A 23,509-nucleotide genomic window follows, 5' to 3' on the forward strand; every position below is an offset into this window, starting at 1 on the left:
TAATTTTTTGTTGTCGGCTCTACGCATCAGAATTTGCATGGCATTACGTGTTCGTGTGTGAGTGTGTTTGGGATAAAATATTTCCACAATAAATCAAATGCAATGTTTAGATTGAACAAGACAAATTAATTGTACGGATTAAAGAAAAACTTAACGTATTTAATCATTTGTGTGAATATAAGGCGGTCTCTTTCAAACATGTTTTTTTTTTCGTTACGCTTTTATCATCGAAAATCTTCGCTAGCAATTCTGATTGAAAACAAGAAAAATTGAATCGTTTTATATTAACAAAATAAGAAGAGAAAAATGATGAGATATAGAGCAAGAAAAAAACGTTTGCTAAATGAAAGAAACAAGCAATTTAAAAATAAAATGAGCGTTTGAAATTGAAAAAAGGAAACAAATGATAAAGCAATCAACATCAAGCTGGATGCACGCCAGCATGATTCGAAAATTCTGCATTTTCTCTCTTTTCTGTACAATGACAAATATTTTCCGACTTTTTTTTATCTTGAGACTATTTTTTTGTTTGTTCATTTTACATTCTCAGTCAGTGATCTCGAATGGAGTACACTCAGTTTCTCTTGATTAACAGAGAAAAAAAATCATTGGCAATTGAGACACACGAGAAGGCGGCCAAAGTCCAGCAACCATTCGACTAAAGACAAAAGACTCAAAACAAGCAAAATGCACAACAAACACAAAGAAAAAAACAGAAAATAACATCAATTATGAAAATGAATAAAACAAATATTTCATTAATGTCTTTCTCGTGCGAAAAGGAACAAGCTTAAACTTGATATTATATCATAAATTTAAGCTGCTTGCCGAATGAAGGCCAAAATGTCCAAATAAAAAATGTTACAATCTTTTTGCGCATATTTTATATACGTTCGCTTCTTTGGACATGTTTCTCTTTTTTTTCATCTCCAGAATCAACTTCTACTCCATTCCATTAGTTTTTGTTGTTTTTTTTAAACGCTGTGTATATGTGTTTTTTTTTTCATCCGAATTTTATCCAGTATCGTTTCTTCGTTTTTAATTTTCAATGCATTTCCGTGCTTAATTCATTTATCTTAAATATGTGTGCGCTGTTGCTTTTTTTCACTCTCTCTCATCGCCTATGGCCAGCATTTTGTTTCTCTATTTTGCACTTTCCGTTTTATTTAGCTCGTCTTTGTATCCATTTTCCACTCAAACTCTTTACCATTTTTCCACTTGCCTCCATCACCCGAAACGCATTCCTTTTTCTTCACATTTTTGCAATATTTCTTCTGCTATTCAATTGACAGCCTAATAGTAAAACCGAAATGGAAGAACTTGAGCGTAAAAACATGATGCAAATTCTTCAGCGTATATAGAGAACTTTCAAATTTTAGAACAAAAAGAGTTTGTAAAAAACTGAGGGCAAAAACACAATATATCGATTACTTGTTTTTGCCCGCAGGCTGGATATGTCGTGTTTTTGCTCTCAATTTTGTCTATAGTTTTTTTTCCTCGCAACAATCGGGATCTTGTTTTTACGCCGAAAAATTGATTTTTTTATACGCGTGTGATACGACAGTGTCATTCCAGCGGTCTTCCGTGTGTTTCATACAATCCTCCCATGTAAATGGTAAAAAATGGCGAAAAATGAGAAAAATTATTAAATTTTTTTTCTTCAATTCTCAAATACTACTCAACTTTCTGTATCATCTGGTGAAATCAGAATGAAAAAAATCGCATTCCTTATCATTCAAATCACGATCTGGATTTTTTTCACTTTTGGAGTGCTCTATACCGAGTCTCCGAGAGTTTCATATAAGCTTGCTATGTGATACCCATTGAATAGTGACCGAATGCCAATCGCGATTTTGATGATATGGAGTGCGATTTTTTTCATTCTGATTTCACCAGGTGATACAGAAAATTGAGTAGTATTTGAGAATTGAAGAAAAAAAAATTAATTATTTTTTTCATTTTTCGCGATTTTTTACCATCTATATGGGAGGCTTGTATGAAAAACACGGAAGACCGCTGAAATGACAAACGCCAAATATATACGGATCTACGTCAATGTCATTTCAGCGGTCTTCCGTGTTTTTCATACAAGCTTCCCATATAGATGGTATGAAAAATCGCGAAAAATGAAAAAAATAATTAAATTTTTTTTCTTCGATTCTCAAATACTACCCAATTTTCTGTATCACCTGGTGAAATCAGAATGAAAAAAATCGCATTCCATATCATCTAAATCACGATCTGGACTTTTTTCATTGTTTGAGTGCTCTATACCGGTCTCCGAGAGTTTCATATAAACTTGCTATGTGATGCTTATTGAATAGTAAGCGAATACCAATCGTGATTGAATCAATAGGCGTCATTTGGCTATTGCAAGGCGAGATTATATGAAACTCTCGGAGACTCGTTATAGAGCACAAAAAGTGAAAGAAAAAAACATTTTTTTTCTCAATTCTCGAACACCACTAAATGCTCTATATCATTTGCTGTGAAAAATTTGCTATCTCTTTCACCCAAATCGTGCTTGGCAAATGGCAAGTCGTTGTCTCATGCTATCACGCTCACCCTTGCATCTATAAATGTTTACAATGGACATTCTATATTCACACACAACTCACATTTGTATTTTGCTGCGCAATAAAAGTCATCGACACAAAACTCAAAGCGATGACCAAATACATTGTTAATAATTTTATTGCGCAGCAAAATATAAGTGCGAGATGTGTGTGAATAGAATGTCCGTTTTAAACATTTATACATGCAAGGGGGAGCGAGATAGCATTGAGACAACGATTTGGGTGACAGAGATGACAAATTTTTACGTTCTGATCACACCACATGATATAGACCATTTAGTGGTATTCGAGAAATGAGAAAAAAAATAATTTTTTTTCACTTTTTGTGCTCTATACCGAGTCTCCGAGAGTTTCATATAAACTCGCCTTGCAATAGCCAAATGACGCCTATTGATTCAATCACGATTGGTATTCGCTTACTATTCAATAGGCATCACATAGCGAGTTTATATGAAACTCTCGGAGACTCGGTATAGAGCACTCAAACAGTGAAAAAAGTCCATAGTAGTATTTGAGCATCGAAGAAAAAAAAATTAATTATTTTTTTCATTTTTCGCGATTTTTTTATCATCTACATGATCGTAGATATATGGTCCGCCTCGCTCATAAAAAATCCGTTTTTTCGGCTTAAATACAAAACTCCGATTGTTGCGGGCAAAAGAACTATAGACAAACTTGAGAGCAAAAACACGACATATCGCTTATTCACTTTTGCTCTGATTTTGCGTATGTCGTGGTTTTGCTCTCAACTTTGTGTGTTGAATTTTTGCTCTCGATTATGATATGTGGTATTGTTTTACTCCAAACAAAAATACATGCTATTTTTACGCATAAGAAAATTAAGTGTTGGTTTTACTATCAGGCTGTCAATTGTGATGTGTATTTTGTGTGTTTTGTTCCAAAGAAAAGAAAGATGCCATTTAAGTTCAGTCGTCTGGTAATCGTAATACGTTTAACTTTATTGCAAGACAAATGTAACCCTTTTTTACTGTTGTGCAGCTCTCTCTCTCTCTCTTTCTCTGACACACACACACACACTCCTCATCAATTCACTTCGTTGTTAGTTTCCTCATTGGGCCAACTTTGGTTGTGATGTGCACGCGGACGCAATTTCCAAGAGAAAAAAAACGAGCCGGCTATAATTCAACTAAATCAAAAAAAAAAAAGAAGAAGTATTGAGAGAGAAAAAAATAGACAAAAGACAAGAAATTTGCGATAAAAATAAAAGACAAGAGAAAAAGAAGAAGAAGAAGAAAAAACGTTAGCGAACCCAATAAAAGAAGATGAGCATTTCAGAGTGATTATGCGCAAAACTCACAAATGAAAAATCGGCGTGAAAAAAATGGCAAAAGCTCTTCAAATGACAACACGAGTAGAAAGAAAACGAGAAACTGAAAAGATATGTCATTGGGAACGGGTTGTCATAGAAAGTATGGTGTCAATTGCATGATATAATGAAGGCAAATACCAAGTATACAACACAAATGAGCAAAAATAAAAGTTCATCGAAGAAAAGACAGAGCGGAAAAACCACGATCTTTCATTTGAATTATTATTTCGAGTCAAGCGGTAGCATTCTGCCAAATGGTGAACTACAAAAAAGGTTTCCGGAACACATGCATTCAATACGATTCGGTCGAATTGATTGTACAAGTACGCGTCAATATCTACAGAGTCGCTTGACTTGTACATTGCCTATCGTATGTAATAATGTTGTTTCGTTCATTTTTCCATTTCCAGTGATTTTGAAGCTCAATCCTTTTGGTACGCCTAAAATTGTTTCGTCTATATAAATAACATGTAAGTCGTACAAGCGGGAAACATTTTTAATCCTTTTTTTGTCCCAAGTGTCCGCTTATTTTCTTTTGTCTTATAACTTCATTTTCAGATGAATGTTGCCTCCGTTCTTAGTCCGAATCGACTCTTTTTCTTCGTTAGATGTTCTTCATTTCGAATTTGTACAGTTTGTCATATTTCTGTTTCGGATTTTATTATACAAATGGTCCGAGTGTAGTTGGGTGGTGCGTTTTTCAATTCTTCTACATTTTACCCCGGGCCATTGAAACAAAAACGAAATTGAACGACTTACACACGAAAAGAAAAGTTCGGTGGCAGCAGCGGCTTTGGCGTGGATTGTCTACGCAATTATGCATTCAGTGATTCATTCTCTTTCTTGGTAACTCTTTAACGATTCAATGGCTTTTTGGCATCGACACTGTGTGCGCCCCATGGAAGAAAGAAACACGCTTTAAAATCATTTTTAAAGAGTAAGAGCCAAAAATGGGCGAAAATATAATGAACATTTTCCGTATAAATTTATGTATAATTTGTTTAATTTGGATTATTTGACGGGAACAATTTCGGAACATCGTGTATATATGTGTGTGTGAATAAGCGCGAGCTCACCAAGTGATTTGTAGTATTTGCATTTTTTGAATAAATTGATAAAAATTTCTGGGATAATTTATAATAGAATTCTTTGTTCTTTATTTAGTCATGGTTTCCGCAATTCATTTATTTTGCTCCCATTTTTTGCTCACTGTTTCGACGTCGACCACAGTGTTGTCAGTGGTGGCTTATGAAATATTTGTCGCCAATGAATCGAATGTTGCCGTTTTCTTTTTATCATTTCAGCTATTTTTTTTTTCGTTATCTTTCTCATTAAATGAAAAATATTAAGAAATTTTTCCAACCAGAATTAATAATTGCATTAAATTTTGATTATACATCATTTCTATTTACATTGGAACCATCACACACACACACAATCTCATTGTTAAGTATTACCATTCTACTGCTAATTGATGAACGAATTTAAATATTTGCATAACCCGTTTTGCATCAATTGAGATTGTCGCGGCACTTTGATTTACACATAATTCAAGTTTCTACTGCATTTTCGCTTCGGTCGAGCAAAATATTCCAAAAGAAACGACAATGAACATGAAGTAAATGAATGAATTTGAATACCATTTTTGGCCAAAGTTTTCCATACACAAGTTCTCGACTTCCCTATCGCTCTCTCTCTCTCGCGCGCGCACAAAAGCCAAATGACAATTTTGGTTGGGTGTATGAAGCCGACAACGAAAGGGATAATTATGTTGGGCAATGGAAAATGTTCGACTATAGAATCCAGGCGAAATACACAAACCATAAAATAAATAAAATTTAGCGACAATATACGATAAAGAGAAACGAATATAGCTTGGCATAACTAAGTGATTTTAATTATGAAAATTAAAAATGACAAAAGTTCAAAATAATTACGAAAATGGCATTCATTGCAACTCAAAAGTGTAAGGCATGTTAATTCTTGATATCGTGTAGTCGTTGATTTCTTCGTTGTTTAAATATCTTTGAATTGACAGTTCCGTTAGCGTCGTTTTTGGTTCGGTTGAACTGTCGTCGATGGTGTGCGAGGCATGCACTTTGATCAATTTGCATTGACGTCGGTCGCACAAACAGTGATTGAATTATTACTGTGTACTGTGCTCCAGAGGCTATTAATTTAGATAATACAGTTTTTGCTTTATTTAAATTAAAATAACTTTATAATTAATTTCGGTGTTTTTGGTTAGTTACTGACAGTCAAGTTTTAATTTAGTATAATAATATATTTTTTGTGAGCCTTAGAGGCTGAACATCTTTATTTCAATACTTTTTTATTTGACGACGTTCATTTATGGCCACGATTTTTTACTCTCTAGCTGTTCTTTTTTTATTGTTTTCATTACACCTTACTTTTGTTTCCATTTTCTTGCGCGATACCTCCTTTATGTCACCTTTTGCAACTTTTCAATAGGCCATTTGTTCAGATAAAATGTGGCGGAAAAAGTTTTTACCGACTTAATCATGGTTTTCAAACGTTCGTCCCTGCTCGTCGAAAACGATGAATGGGTTAAATTTTAGATTAAAAAAAACTCTTCGAAAAAGAGATATTAATGAAAGTTAGACAATGCAACATTCTCTTGAAAACACAAAGAAATGGTGACTCCCTAATTTTGGGTTCGATCGCAACATGTTCACTGTTTTTAGATTGCATACACATTATCGAATCGAACAGGTCAAACGGTATCATTGGTAAATGGTATATAAAGAAAAAGTCAGTTCGTTTGGCCGATAAAGAGCTTAAGAAAATCGTCCAGGAAATATATTGCGGTTTAACTAAGTACAAAACATGTTTAAGCAATCAGAAGTAAAGGTGAATCAAAAAAAAACACAATGTCCGAAAAGGTTGCTTTTTGCTTCTTCTTAATTTTCGATTCCATATCGCACTGTGAAAGAAGAGAGTGGCTTAAGGATGGACGATTTAAATACCTGTGACTTTGAAGTCTGTTGCATTGGCAACTTGTCATTGAAGTGGGTACAGAGAAAAGTTCTCCCAACCGCAAATACCATATAAATCGACATACGCACACACATTGACGATTGAGCGCAAAAACGAAGACTCCCATCAAAGTTTCGATAAGAAAAAGAAGTTCGCCTCTCGTGGTCAAACAACTTTCAACCAGTTTTTGTCATCTTCATCGTCATCGTTGTCGTTGTCGATTTGTTCACATTTATATAGCTGATTTTTAATGTTGATATTGGCATAAATGCCAGACACTGGCGATACAATGGATAGACGGTGTCAGGTCACAAAAGTTGAGATAGTTTCTCTTGAAACTTGATGCAAAAGTTTTTTTTTTTCGGATTCATTCGTTCTTTCGATATGGTTTTATAGCTGGCCATACAAGCAGCTAGTGCTTTAATTCACTTGACAAAATTCGAGACGAACAAAAAGTGTGTATCGAAATAGACCGCATATACAGCGTTGACATTGACAAAAATGTTGTATCATTTTCTTATACACATCTCGAATTGTCTGCTTCAGCATCGTTGTCTTGTAATTGAGTTAGTTTAATTTTAGCCTTGTTCAATTTCCAGAAGAGATGCATGGTGAAAAAAAATAGCAGCACTTTTGCATCGATTCACGTGTAAACACTTGTGATTCATAGCACTCAATTAAACTGCCACTACTGTCTACGGCGATGTTGCGTTAATTCGTCTTATGCGCCTCTTATCTTTCACTCACTCTCTTCATGAGTACACGGCAGAGAACAAAACATGGTAATGGCGGTACCGTCAAAGTATTTCAAATATAGATCCTTACAACGTGATAACAAATAATAGCTAAACAAATGCCAATTCAAACGAAAGTTACAAATACATGGATGCGAAATAGATAAACAATGATCTCGATACAAAAACGATTTAAGTAGTTTGAATGGTATTTTTTGTTACTCGATTTTTTTTAAAACAGAGTTTCTTTCTTTTATCGACCTAACTGACGGATTGGGGTTCGATGTTTGAGTTTAAGAGCAACTGCTTTCACAAAGTCGAAAACCAATCTATCTACTTATTCATATTGGATAATGAAGAACTCGCGAAAAAGGGTTCTTTTGTAGGTGTATCAAGAGTCGATTCATTCTTTTCTTTGTTTTAAATGTCGACCTTTTCACACGGATATTTCCAGCCATTATTATTTCAGTGCAGAGAAGTTTCAGAAAAAAAAGAGAAGAAAAACAAGTGAACGACACTATTGTGCTGCGCGTTTTTTTTTTGACATATAAATGAGGTACATAAATTAAAACACTGCCGCACGAAACGAAATAAAAAAAAAACAGAGAACCCCTTTTTTGGCATTGGTTTGCTGAAGAAGAAGAGCGACATCACAATGAAAAAGAATTAAATCTGAATAAGCGGCTGTATTCCAGAGAGGCATACGCATTAGTCGTTAGAGTATAATCTGGTGAAAATGATAAAATGACAAAAAAATGACTGAAACAAAGCGCCCAGATTGAAATATCTCTTTTGTACCGTTGCATGCATTGCTGGTCGCGTTTTGTGTGCCTATCATTCTCGGTTCTCTCTATCTCTTGTGTTTGTAGATATTGTTCAACGATATGCCTTGCAGGTATGATAGTCGCACATTAAATTTAAACACCGTCAATTTATATTTGAAAATTTGTGACACAGCGTGAGTTTGATTAAATGTCAATTCGGCTTGTATCTCACGCACGTAAACTACTTTCGTGTGAACGTGCTTAAAATACGGAATATTTTCAGTTCAGAGCCTTGTTTTGTTGAGCAGACGAAATAAAAAAAAATAAATGGCAGAAAACAACAACACCATCAACCAGACAAAATCTACTCTCTTGACTTTGGCGACATTTTTAATGATTTCAAATCGCTGGAGAATCACAATGTTGAATAAGACTTCATGAACAGGGATATTGTTATCTGTAGCTCTCGATGCCATCCCCATCGCCTTGAACAAACAATATTATGCTTTTCGATTCATTGAGCTTATTTGCGATGGAATTCAAATCCCGTCCTTACCGATGAATCTAACTTTTGCGCAATTTTATTAGTCACAAATTTTATTGTAATTGTTATGACAAATGAAATGAAGAAGGAGATGAAATGAAACCATCTTGTTTCTTTCCGTTTGTCGGGGCATAATTTAAAACTGATTTGCCTTCAATAATTTGTGGTGTTGTACAATTTGTGCGCTTAACATTTCGAAATAATAGACGAACACGAACGCTATTTTTATTCTTGTTTTCTACATCAATGACTGTGGAAAATTGAAAATGTCGATTTCCAATATACATTTGTTCAAATACACTGAACGCGAAAAATATATATTATACAAATAAAATTGAGTTTCCGTTTTCTGGGTCAAAAATCGTATCGATCATTATCACAAATGAAAAGGAAAATAAAGATGGATTGAATTTAAATTTTATATTGCAAAGGTTAAACGACAATTAAGTTAAAACTTAAAATAGTTATGTTATTGTCATTTTATATACCAGTTGTTGATGTGTTCCGAATTGATTTGATCGAACATTGATGATTTCAATTGCATTCGATTTGAATTGTGTGAATCAATCTTGCATATGCTTTGTTCATATAAATGTGTAACGAGATAGTGGTGCACAATGCATCACGTACTGTCAATATGATAATGATATTGGTGTGTAAATAATGGATGATGATCGATGTGCTGATGCATTCAACATACAATGAAATCAAATATTTTATAATTATCACACGGATAAATATGCTGTAAATAATGAATGCTCACTGAAAAATGTGAAAATTTTCTAAAAACCAATTCGAATCAATTGCATTTGAAACAAGTTCTTTCTTGAATAATTTACATAAAATTCGCTGAAAATTAAATTCACATGTAAAAGAACGGCAATAAATTTTGATTTATTTTTGGAGTTGAATTCACTTTCTGTTTTATTAATACGTGGAATTTTTTTTATCTCAAAACTAATGTTACATGTGTGCTACATATTGTGTAGTAACTGAAGCTGTAACAAATTATAACCATTTATCGAGATTTTTGTTGTGAGAGCATATCCACTTTGTTTCCCCAAACAACAACGAAGTTAATTGAATAGAATGAAAGTGTCCCGTATCACATGTGTATCTTTTTCACTTTCTCTTATTATTTTCTCGAAATATGTAGGTAAACTTTATCCCAATGAAATTACTTTGACAACGGACCAGAGTACACGTTATATTGACAAAAACCGACAATATTTGTATAACTATTCCCTCTATCATACATGTAACGCTGACTCTTCTATCATTGTATGAAATTTGCCTGTTTTACATGACACAATGTGGCCATTTCTGTAGGAAATTTGATTTTAAAAAAAATGCTGCAATTATGTTTTAAATTGCATCTCTGTTTTAAAATTATCACAGATTCCATGGCAACAGTCTTTTACTCAGATCACCAATCACCTCTGTTTACCATCGAACAAATTTTCAAATAAATTTTCCCGTGTACAACTTTTTTCTTCTCTCAAACTGGTGAAAATGTACATAAATTCATAAAATCAGCCCGATACGATTTAAGTGTTCTTTACGATACTCATCAACAAAGTCCGGTTGCGTTAAAAGGTTTTTTATTTTCATTGCTTCTCGAAGTTATTAAATTGTGTGTATATGTAATAAAATAATATATAGTGGTTTAGTTAACAAATACACATAAAATGCATGTATCATGCCATATTACCGTCGCCCTGCACTTTGAAAAAAGCGGTTCTCTCCCTTATGATTCAAGCACCTTATGCACTTGATATCTGATGAGAGTTGCGTGAGTCATATATGGTGATTTTTAAGTTGAAATCGCATTGGCCATATGTATGAGCGCATTTTAAAATTAACAATTGTTGGGCCTGCACATCCTAGTGCAGATATCGACGTTTCTCTCTTTCTCTCTTATTTGCGTGTAGACAGTACGCATCAAGACACGAAGCGAACTAATAAGGGAAATTCTATCGTACTACCTCATGCTCAATGTAATTAAATCGACCAAGCGTGAAAAGTAAGTGGGTACATTTTTATACTCTATACATATATATATATATATATATATATATTGTAATTTATTGCCACGGAACATATAATGGCCGAATCAAACATGTGTAACTAACAAAAGCAATGGCCACCCCGTTCTTCAATCAAACTGGCCCATGTTACCAAGGGAATTATGTATGTGACAAAAATTAAAACATTTGTTAAAAGGGTTTTCATACACGGAAATTACTTCATTTCGCAAATGTTAGTTTTGATTTGTAATTTCACGTGCGTAATAACAACCCGTTTAGAGTTTGTATGTGCTCATTTCGAAATGGATGAATTAATACCATTTCAAATTTCTGTTTAAAATATTGAAGAGCGCGGATGGTTTGATGCGTTTGTTTCCATCGCTCGGTAAAAGGTGAGCATTGTTGTTTTTTGTCGGTTCAGTTTTTTTTATCCATTTTGGACACATAAAATATACCATTGTGAATTGGCATTGGTTATAGGTCAAGACACTAGAGTATAATTTCCATTCAACTTTATTAGATTTCAGAAAATGGAACAAGGAAACAAAACAACGTAAATATGCCTATGAGAATTTTCTTAACCCTCCCCCCAAATACAGCACTTTTTGCTGGAAACAAGCACCGTTCAAATGTTCGATAAGAATGGCATAGAATGAGTACATTTCATGTGTGTACGTGTCTCGACGCATTGAAATACTTATGTTGAAATATGATATATCGAATTTTCATTCTTTATCAGTTCACTTATGAAATTGAAAAGATTCGTTTTTCAACAACAAAAAAAAACATCGCTACAACTTCTGCACGATTTCTGATGTTCTTCTAACTCGGAAAACTTTACCTAAGATCATTTTATTTCCTTCGTTTAAATGGAATGCGCAATCTTTGGGCTGCGAGACATAAGACATAAACGATTCACCTCAATTTTTCATTTCGGTTCAACGTAATGAAATGAAAATCTTATTGTTTCGCCGCCCCATCACTTAATCATGTTTCATATGTGTAAATCAAGTTATTGTGTACATTTCAATCTGATCAGTTACTTGACCGTGTATTTTTCAAATTACATTCGAAAAAAAACGCCATAGAATCAAGAGTCATAAATTCCAGTTGCGTGTTTATTCAATATGGCAGCAGCATATTCCTCCGGAAAAAAAATACCAACATTTTCAGTCATCCGATTCACGTATTCGTGTAAATTTAAGACGAAATTTCACATATATAGAATGGGATATGGCATACCCTCTTTGAACCATACAGCACAATGGTTAAAATACAATCACAATATCCACCCGATGTGAGCGATGCACGCAAGTTTTCGTTTGAACATACGAAATTTCGACGACAAACGGCAATTAGTAAACTGAACAAAATAATCATATGATGTTAACTGGCAACAAATTTTGAATTTTCATCTTGTTGCGGTGCCTCGTCTTTGTCGGTACACCCCCCCCCCCTTTCAGTTAATTTTCTGCTTTTCATTTAACGATTGTAATTATTTATTCAACGACCATGTTCTTCCGTATGCACACAATATATGTATGAAGACGTGAACAAGAGGGAAATCAAGTCAGGGAATTTTTTTGTAGAAATACTGAGCGATCCTTTTGTATGAGCATGAACTCAATGAGATGTTATTAGTTTAGTGAACGTTATTACAATGTTATTACAATGTTATTACAATAGCTGATTAATCTTTATTAGAAATATGGCTGAGTTTAATGAATTATATCACTTTGTTGTGATTTAAGCTGCATATCGAACAACTATCTCACGGCTATTTGAAAATCTGCGGAAAAAATGTCAATGTGATTTTTTGTCATCGAACAAGAAGAAGAAGAAGAAGAAGAAGATACAACGTTTATAGTTTGGTCGTAAGCAAGTAAGCGGTATATTGTGGATACAAAAAGGGAGATATGGATATGCGCGTGAGCGTGAATGAGCTCAATTCTGTCTTAAGGCTTAATAAATTGCAAGATTATTTATGCGTACAACATGCAAAAGCCAGACCATAATGCCATAAGTACACTTAAGCTGTATTAAGCATGGGCTTTATTTTGTAAACAATTTTTCCAATGCTTTTATTCCGCTCGTTCAATTCTCTCTTTCACTCACTTTCTTTCACTAACTGATTATTGCCGCTTCTTTCTTTGTGCGATAAACGAAAGTTGACGGGTGTTTGTGTGTGCGGATCCCCGCGCGCGCATGTGTGTGTGTATCCCTTGATTGCCGTGATAGTTCATAAACTGCAAAGGAAATATTAATTTTCATTCATTCTCATAAATTTGATTACGTTGTGCCAAGATGAGAAAGATGGCGCTCATTATTCTTCGATTAAGCGATGCCATTCGGAAATACTTTGAAACGTTTGAGTTAAATAAATGCACCCGCACCATTATTAGTTATTCATTGGTAGTTTTTAGCATCGTCTCACATTCTCAAACTTTCATCATCAAAAATGGAATAGGTGCACGTTTCCGTGTATGTGTGTTCTTTAAACCGAATGCCAATTCATTGCTTACATTGCATTTGCCCTTTTTTTTCTTATTTGTCGATGTGTAAGTGTGATTTTTCGAAGCGATCCGTGTCGGAAAAATGTCATACAATTTTAAACTCAAAAATTTACCCGCATTTGGCGTAGAAATTTACTTATACATGTCACGTACACATGTGCATCTTGCTGATGTGTTTCACTGATTGCGAATTCGCTTCTTCATCTTCAAACCCGTTATAAAATTATAAACACAGTACCGCGTTCTCCCTTTCCCTCATTCTCTCTCAACTCCGCATACAAAGTAAAAGAAAACAATTCGAAGTTATTCATTTCAGTTGTGTGCGCTACCGTGAAGCTGCAATAACATTCGGAATTATAATGTCATGATTTCGCTTATGAGCACTTCAAGAGACATGCTTGCAGCTAAGCTTCATCTCTTTCCGTTCTTGAATTCTAATGTGCGTGCAAAACACGTTATGAAAACCTGGTGCATATGGAATGAATGGTGCAACTACTGAAACTACATTGGGTGTGATTTATGAAAATAATTAAATGAATTGATTTCAATTTTAAATGAAGTTAAAACTTTGCTGTTGCGATGTCATCGTCATCACGTTGCTGTTTCACCAGGCATTAGAATCCACACATACACGATGTCAGAGACTACTAGCTAATCGTTGGTTGTTCCGTTGCATTTAAACGCGCACGTCTCGCTCACACACACATACAAATTAAAATAAACTTGCACAGACATCATGGCGAAACAAATGAAAATCGCTGCAAACCAGAACACGATGCTACAAGCTAAGATGTGAAAAAGACAACCATTACTTTTTGTGGCATGTGATAATTCTTTAGCAACCATCCGATTTATCGAAAAAGTCAATACGCAGCGTTCCAAAGTTAGAAGCTTTAAAAAAACGAAAACAGCCTTGTTCGTCGCTAAAACTAAAATTTAGTTATTAAAATCGGTTCACTGCAAGTTATATAGTTTCACAAAGAAAGAGCAAGAGAGCCTTCGTTCACATGAAACTTAAATCTTTTGGATAAAATTATTGCAAATCTCAATTACAGTGCGGTGTTAGCTTCATACATCATCCGGATTTTAAATACATTTCAAGACTCTATCCTAATGAAAATTTAAATATTTGAAAAGATTCCTTCCTATCTCTACTACATTACGCAAACCATGCGCCCATACTTTGGATTAGAATCATTGAAGAGTAAAAACTAGAGAAAAAAAATTGAAATGCATATAAATTTCGCATTTTCTAAAACTTTATTGAATATTTTAAGCTGTTAAATTTCAATTTAAACTGTTTATATTAACAATTCTGTTTGACATTGGCTGAAGTTGGATCGACTGGCCCCGTATTTTTGGTAAAATATAAATTCTTTCACTTTTGATACAGTTGGACTTTTAAGGTGTACGTGTTATTTTTGTTGGCGACGTCAATGGTGATTGCCGATCGTTCACACAGTCAAAGTCTTTTTCGCTCACCATTTTGCATTTGACACAGTCATGAAGTCAAATTTTCCGAGACAGCATCTTCTCCAAAAATGAATGGAAGAGAAAAGAAAAAAAAACAACACACTCACACACCGACATTCTACTTATTGCAAAATATAAACGTCACATGTCAGATACAAAATGCCAAATGATTTAAAATAGCAAAAGAGAACGAGACATGGAAGAGGATAGAGAGAATTAGAGTGAATTGTGTGAGCTGCATTTTCGTAGACATGCATGCGATTAAGTTTGATTGATTGAAAATCGGTTTTTATCTCATTGTCTATTTAATATTCACGCATCGCAACAGCATCGGTGCCCCAGAGAATGTTTTGTTGAAGTACCAAAATAGCGCTGAATAATATCTCTCTCTCTCTCTCTCTCTCTCTCTCTCTGTCTGTCTCTCTCTCTTTGTGTTTGTGTGTGTGCACGTTCTCACAGAAACACCGCATTTTAATTTAGTCCTATTGAATTTTGCGCTTTCCGAAACCAATTCAACAAGCACCGACGACCGCACACATTTCCCATTGTGCTACATACACACATCGACCATCATCATCATCATCATCACCGCCAACAACATCACGGTATGACAGACCAAAATCAAAAAGCAACAAAAAATTCCAAAATCCACGACAAAATTTTAATGAACTCACTGGAATTTGTGTTCTAATTTCTCTATCGCCATGATGGCATTGGTAGTGGTGCAACTGCAATAATACCAACATGATTTTTATGATATTCTATTGAGACCTTTCAAATAAATGTGCATGCGGAAAATAAAATGAATTCCCCAGTAATGATCGTATATAATTTTAAACATTCATTCAACCGTAATGCCTCGCTGATATATGGAACAGGATTTCGAGTATAATATGTATATATGTATAACGTCACCCGATCACACTGAATTTATAAGAGATTAAGCTTTGATTAAAATTTACTCATATCATTATGTTTTTTGTGTGCTTTCTCTCAAAGCTTAAAATCAATCATTGAAAGCGGTTATGTTAGAGGAAAAATGACGTCGATAATCAACTGGAAAATATCATATCAACAAATCTGAGCTAAAAAAAACATTATTATAACATTTTGATTGAAAATTATTGCAGGATAAAGATTCAACACTCAAGATCGATTTTCATGTATGTTACTCTAAGCTTCGTTAATCCAATCTTATGTTAGTGTATTCAACCGATTGCAATTAAAAAAAATTCAAAAGAATCGATGGTTGCTGGTTTTTATAATTAAATTTAATGACTATGTTGCGCTAATGAAACCACATTTTTTCGCATCTGGAACAAAAAATATTCTCTTTCAAAATCAAATGATTGCACTGAAAAAAAGTCCATGGTTTATACTAATCGATACAGATTTTGCTGTAGTTGTCGAATCGGCTTGCATTTATTATAGATTCACATTTTTTTTCTGCTGCTGTGTCGAAAATCATACATATGTGCTGGTATGTGTTCAATGAAGCGACGAAGATTGAGTCAAGCGGGTCACAGTGAATGTTTGCGAACAGCGATAGCAGCAGCAGCAGCTTTTATTGAAAATTATGGTACATTTCGGGGTTTTGTTTATTTAACGATTAACCAAATTGCAAATTACGAAGGAATTGTTAACAAATATGAACATCCGCCAGTATCGCGCGTTTTATTGAACTCCATTCGGAAACAAAAGTTGTAAAAAAAAAATCGCGTGCACTGAATGCAATTGTGCGGTGTGGAACAACGACGACGCGATGGTACCAACGGCAACGGTACACACAAATATTGTAGCAATGGAGTTGCATGGTAATCATCACTCAATCTGACTGACTAGAATAAACTGGACGAAGAGTGATTTTGACAGCGACAACAAAACACAAATGCACATTGAAAATCAAATAATAAGCATGATTGTGTATCACACACACCGTCACCCATATTATCACTGAGACGGCAAAAATTGTTGTCTATTTGTTCATGTTTATTATGTACGTAATACGTATACATGATGTATGCAGCAAATGACCTGTGTTATATTATAGAGGTTGTGAAAAACATGTTGTTCAATCGATCAATCGATCGATGAGGCGCAAAGATTTTTTTTATATTTTGGTTTTGTATGCGACATGAAAAATGGCAATATGCAAGCAGGGGCATCTACAGGATTTCTTCTAGGAGAGGGCAAATGAAAAATGAGGACAAATTTTGAAAATTATAAGTGTGGGCCTAAAACATGTCACCAATTTTTCGGCGAAAATCCGAACGAAGACATTTTCTGGACGCCCCTGTATGCAACCATCAAGATTTGCATAAATTTAAAGCTTTGACAATGTGAAAAAAATTGTTATGTATTCATTGAACTGACATAACGTTTTTAATAGTTTTTCCATATTGCAAAACCAATTCCCTCTGTCTATTTTGCTGTATTGTATACATATATACCATATACAAACGCGGTACATACACAACATATGGTCGCATTTGGCAATTTATTTTAACAGCATTTTTGAACCGGTTGAAATATTTGTAATCTGATTGCGTTATTCAATATTCACAAGTTCATTAATGACCAAGAATATGCAACAAAAACAAAATGCCAAATGAACAAAACAATGGGGAGGGAACGATTTTGGGTATTTGGTTAAAAAATGAAATGAAAGAGAGAGAATGAGATTGAGATGGCGAGATATACGCAATTTTAGATTTGTATGCGTAGTTTTGGTTAATTATGACAAAAGAGCCAAAACACAACACTAAGATATACCTAACTTGGATCTTTAGATATTTTAAAGGTATTTTAGAAAAAGAACTTGCGAGATACCGAGTCGAAGTGGTGATGCGGCATTTCACCATACTCCGGATAATTGACGGAAACACACAGTAAATTATTAAAGCATTATGCCATTATTATTTCATAACAAATTTGCAAAACATTATGTCTGTAGTGCAGCACTCTACTTGCATAATGTAAACAAAATCGATCGCATTCGGCGTGTGTGTGTGTGTGTATTGGAGAAAGAGAGAACGATTGTATAAAATGATTGTATTGACTAATTCAAGTAGAAATTTATCGTTGTTGTATAAAGTATAAAATGCAAAGCTGTATGGAGGATCCGTAGAATACCGAATGGGGTGAAAATCTTGTACAAATGCTGTACGTGATTTTTCTAAAGCATATGAGCGCCCAGCATAATATCAAATATCGATGCCATGAAAATTGGCACGATTTTAATCGACCGATGTGCAAGAAACTTTATCGCCACGCATCAACATCACCACCATCACCACCATCACCATCACCAAAATCAGTTCAACCAAATCACGCACACAAACATAAATTAGACACGTTCAATTGTGTACACAATGTAGTAACTCCTACTTGACGCATACACAAATCCTCAGCCATCCATAGCACAAACGCTGTCGTTATATTTAAAATAACAAATGCATAGAATCAAAATGTAATTAAATAATTAAATAAAGCAGGTAGTGCACCAACGGTCATAAATTGCAGAAATTGCGATAGCGCAACGCAGCAACGTTGGCTAATCGTTTGCATTACAATGAGAAATAAATATGCATTCGAATGCATATGCAGGTGTTTATATTACGTTGGTGCTTTTTCTCTCCGTCTCTCTCTCTCTCACACACACTCATTCCAATGCAAATATGAATTATATATTGCCCGCTTGGACTCTGCTGTAAATCCAATTGCGGATCCTATCAGCTGATTTATTCCACTTTTATGCCAATTCACAAATACTAATTTACATTTCTACAGCAAACTAATGGAATTTTTCTCTAAATTTTCAAATTATTCTGCCAAATCTGGGTCATTTTATGTTTTTTCAATCACATCCAATATTGCGTTAATAATTATTGTTTACATTTGAAAATTAGCAAATTTAATTTTTATAGGGCAAGAGTGATCAAAACATGTATAGGCTAGATGTGTATCTTTTTTTAATTGAACGGACTGCTGTCAAAGGTGATGATGGTCATTTACAAAAAACAATTGCTTGAAAAATGACAAACGCGCTACCCGTATCAAACTCGACGCATTCATAATATATAGAGGCAATAAAAATGAGCGGAAAAATTGTATTGAATAGCATAAAATAAAAAATAAAACTTTTCTTTAGAATGAAATACTATAACGCTGAATCATTTGCGATGCGGGGGTCTTTTGGGTGATTTGAATGTAAATTCAATCTCATTTTATATGCGATGTCAATAAATTATCAGTGTAAATGATCGCCACCAAAGTAGCTGCGGAAAAGCTGTTTTATTTGGTTGGCATGCGAGACTGTGTCGTCTCAAAGCGGTAGAAAGCGAAAGAAAGAAGAAGGATAAAACCACGAAATAATTGACTTGTGAATTATGTTCGAAGGTTAGATCATTTGACTTACCCGCGAACACCCAAAGACAATGACATCAAAATACCTTCTGTTGTGTCGGCTAAAAATAAGACATTATTATGCGCTGAGCGAATCTCTTTTTTGCTTGATCTCTTTCTCTTTTCAGTTTTCACTCGAATATCTTTTTTCGCCGTCGTTGTCGTCGATGGTAAAAATCGTGCAAAAGAAGTAAATTGCGAATGAATAAAATATATGTGGCAGACGTTGCATTTTTTTTTCGTGGTATTTTTTCTATTTTTTTCCGTCCCAATGTGAAATAAACTGTTGCGATGTCATAGTGAACACTTGTGCTAGTATTTTATCGGCGTAAATCTGCCGGTATTTAAAGGAAAATATGTGCGAATGTGAGCGTGTGTGTGTGAAGTGCAGCCAGCAAATGACAAAATTAAAAATAAAATGGAACGCAACGCAGCCACGATAAAATACTCACATAAAATTAATTATATTCAACGAAGCACAAAATCAAAACTTGCACACACACACACGAACACGAACACAAAGAAAAATGGTGTGTATTTTGGTGTATGTCCTGCATTTCGATGATACGAGTACTAGATGCTTTTGTGTTGAAGCCGAGCATGCAGGAGATGTTTTGTTGTGTATGGAAAAATACATGACAGTCAATTAAGTGTACTTCGATAATGTGGAATTTTCGTTTTTCACAGCGTACAAAACATATTTTGCATATCATTTTGCTGCTGGTTTTTGTCTTTACGCTTTTCAATTTTGATGCAAATATTCGGTTCTTCTTTCGGAATGTGTTTGGTTCTTTTTTGTTGTTATTGTTGTTCAATGTAAAAAGGGAGCAAGAGAGGTTTTTTTATCGTTGAACTTTAAACATTTTTCTTCTCACATCATTATTTTTCTTTCCAAGGCATCGTGCCATTTCGTTGCTTTACAAAATCATAGCAACTGGGATGAGCATGATGCGACCGCACGAGAACGCACGCACGAATAACACACATACAAAACCGAAAGTATTTTCATAAGTGGAATGGAATCGTGTGTAATTTATGATAATTAAAATACGTACTTCTTACTGCTGCTTTTTCTTACTTTTGTGCGGTTTTTCGACGTTTTTGACGCGACCCTTTTTTTTCTCGTTATCTCATAGGAATTTCCATTTTTTACAGTTCAAAGCGTTTTTCGCTTCTCGCATTTCTTCACATTTTAATAAGGATCGCGTGCGCGCACAACTACCAACGCACACTTGCTACAAACATTAAGCAAAGAAGATACACTGCAACTTATCGCGAAGAATCTCCATGGCAATCAAGCCAGGTTGTGGTTTGTATGGTTACGCAATCAACACCTTTTCGTCTTTAATAATCGACGATTTCTTCTAGTTAGTCGGTTTTCCCGTCATTCACTTTTCCGTAAAAGCCCACACACATTTTTGCTCACGGTACACGGAGAAAGTTTAACAAACAAGACAAGAAAATCAGTAAATAACCTTTCAGATTAAAATCAAGAAAAATGGTGACGCATTTTATGTTTCTCAAATGGCCTCTATTTACATATCGAAGTAAATCTAAGATGTAATTTGAAATGGTCGCAAATGATTGAATTTTTTCGTTCGAAATCGGTACCTATATCAATATGATCATTATTAAACGAGATAGAGAGTGATGGAGAGAGACAGGGTGAAAGAGAGAAAAAGAAAGTGGAAGATTGATAGAAGAGTGTGTTCATTTGAAACATGTCTTCAGATGAAAATGTTTGTCACCGAATAAGATCCAGAGCAGAGGAAAATATGTCATAAAATTGGAGTAAACAGGTCTTCGTGCATTGAAGATGATTTGAATGCATGCAAAAAGTAAGTGGAAAGTGCAAAATGTTGCAGCTTTAGTATGTATTTTGTTGTACGTACGTGCTGACGTTGATTGGTGTGTTTGAGAAGAGAGTGTTTTAACATAAATTAATTTACATGAAGCACACTTTGTATTTTGAAATATTTGTGAAAATTCCCCATAGCATCTTTTTGTCTCTATTGAATAATTTCTCGGAAAATCTTCGAAATATTTTCATGCACTCCATTCATGGGTCTTCGTTTCTCTCTTTCGTTTTTTTAAAACCTTTGGAATGAAAATTCCGTTTTTCAGCAACAACCGACCGAAATCGAATTTGTGACCATAAATACTTTATATGCATTTTGGAAAGTGCCGTTTAAATCCTTAGTGTTTTCATGTGTCGGTAGTTCAATAAACAAGTTGGTTTTATGTAAGCTGGAGATGCAAATTTCTTTTATGTGTACAGTTCATGTCTCGACCCATGCCTATAGTTTATTTGCAAGTCTATATATAAGTGTGCATAAACAGTTCAGTTCACTTGATATCGATTGTAGCTGTACATAGGTTTTCTGTCAAGAGTATCTTGTAAATTGGTTAAACAATCTCTTCCTCTTTCTTCTTTTCCATCTCTCTCTCTCTCTCTCTCTCTCTCTCTCTCTCTCTCTCTCTCGAGTGAGATCTATGAGCGCATAATAAATATTCGTTTGTTTGTGAAAATGTTCTAAGCTCAAATGCAAACTGCAACTCGATTCATGGGTGTATATGAAGTAACTATCGAAGCGAACTGTTGTGGCCAAACAACATTGAAATTGAATGGTACGGCAATCGTTGAAGCCAATGGAATGGACTAGGGATATCAAGTAAATACAAAACGATTATGGTAGTAAAACGGTCTAGTGCCAATATATCGATTGATGGCAGCGGCATCGGCAGTAGCACGCATTTCAGCTTCAATACATGGTATGTGTGGAAATCAATGCTTGGCTCATACAAAAAAGATGCCCTTTAAATAAGTATTGACAGTTTAAGCAAATGTGTTCAGCATAACAAGGATCGATCGGACGAAACGAACCAAAACACACGACGTGTGTGCGTGTGGCAATGGGCAGAGAATGTTTGGTTCTTTATTACAATGTGATACAATTAAATTACGAAAGCATCCTTTTTCTCTTCGACGCTTGCAGTCAACAAGCATGTGAGTTATACGATGTGGCCGCAATCTTCGTTACAAGCCAATAGAGAAGCGGCTAACTCACACTTGCTGTCCGTCTCTTTTGTATTGCTCCACATAAAGTTGATAACAGTAATACAATATTAACGCAATTTAAACGAGTCGCACTCGAATCTTCCATTCAATTGCAACATCACGCTCTTTATATTATTACCTTTATTCATTCTATCCCTATTTTTCTTTCAATCTGACTACTACTTTGGTCGCATTCCATCTCCCAACTCTGTATACTGTTGCTCGGATCGTTTTACCAAAAGTGAGCATAAATTCGATTTTGATTCTTCTTCTTTTTAATTTTTCGATGTCGATCCCACAATATTACCCTCAACATGTTTCGCAACGAACGCACTGAGTGTGCCGACAAAACATTTCAATTCTCAATATATACACTACATAGTTACCATAATGATTGAGATGTTCAATTTTTGAGAGCCGGATGAGATATATACGGTATACGCGCATTAAATATGCCAACAGGATGAGATGTGGATACTGTTTTGTGTATATATATATATGAAAACGGTCTATTTACACTCATAAAAGTATGTGACATACACAGAAGAAGAAGAAAAAAAAACGAAAAAAGTAGCATCGAGAAAATAAACGTGATATTCCGTGGCATGTGCGAATGGCGCCACTAACATACATTTTCTCATCCAATGTGAATCGATATGGTTACGTGCATCGTCTATTTACTCACCATTATGATCGATGTCGATGGATAGAAGTAGCATTTGACTTTATTTTCTAAGCACTCAAACATTTGCTATCATTAGAGACCCTCTGCAGTTGATAAGACATTGATTACATGCTTCATTGAAATGAATTTGCTGGCAAAGAGTTTAAGTCAATAAATTGCCAATCTAAAAAGCATCCACGTTCAATTATAATTATCGCTGGCCGGATATAGGAGAACGAATCGATAAACTATGCGAGCAACTTTCATGTGTAGAAATGTGTGATTTCAACATGTGCAATAACGACATTGAATCAAGAACACACAAGTACAGCATTTCAAGCATATGTGTAAATCAACGTAGGACGAAAAAAGACGCATCCATCGAATTTATGGTGGATTTAATGATGAAAATGAGCAAGAAAAAA

At 34.7% G+C, this 23,509-nt stretch overlaps 1 protein-coding gene across 3 annotated transcripts in view; it reads left to right on the plus strand.

Moving 5' to 3' along the window:
- LOC116345424 (protein slit) overlaps positions 1 to 23,509 on the plus strand; it is a 312,643-nt gene that overhangs the window by 225,247 nt on the left and 63,887 nt on the right. The gene's annotated exons all lie outside the window — the stretch shown is intronic.

This window comes from Contarinia nasturtii, unplaced genomic scaffold, assembly GCF_009176525.2.
Source record: "Contarinia nasturtii isolate CC-2019 unplaced genomic scaffold, AAFC_CNas_1.1 Cnas_scaffold_129, whole genome shotgun sequence".
Taxonomy (NCBI): domain Eukaryota; kingdom Metazoa; phylum Arthropoda; class Insecta; order Diptera; family Cecidomyiidae; genus Contarinia; species Contarinia nasturtii.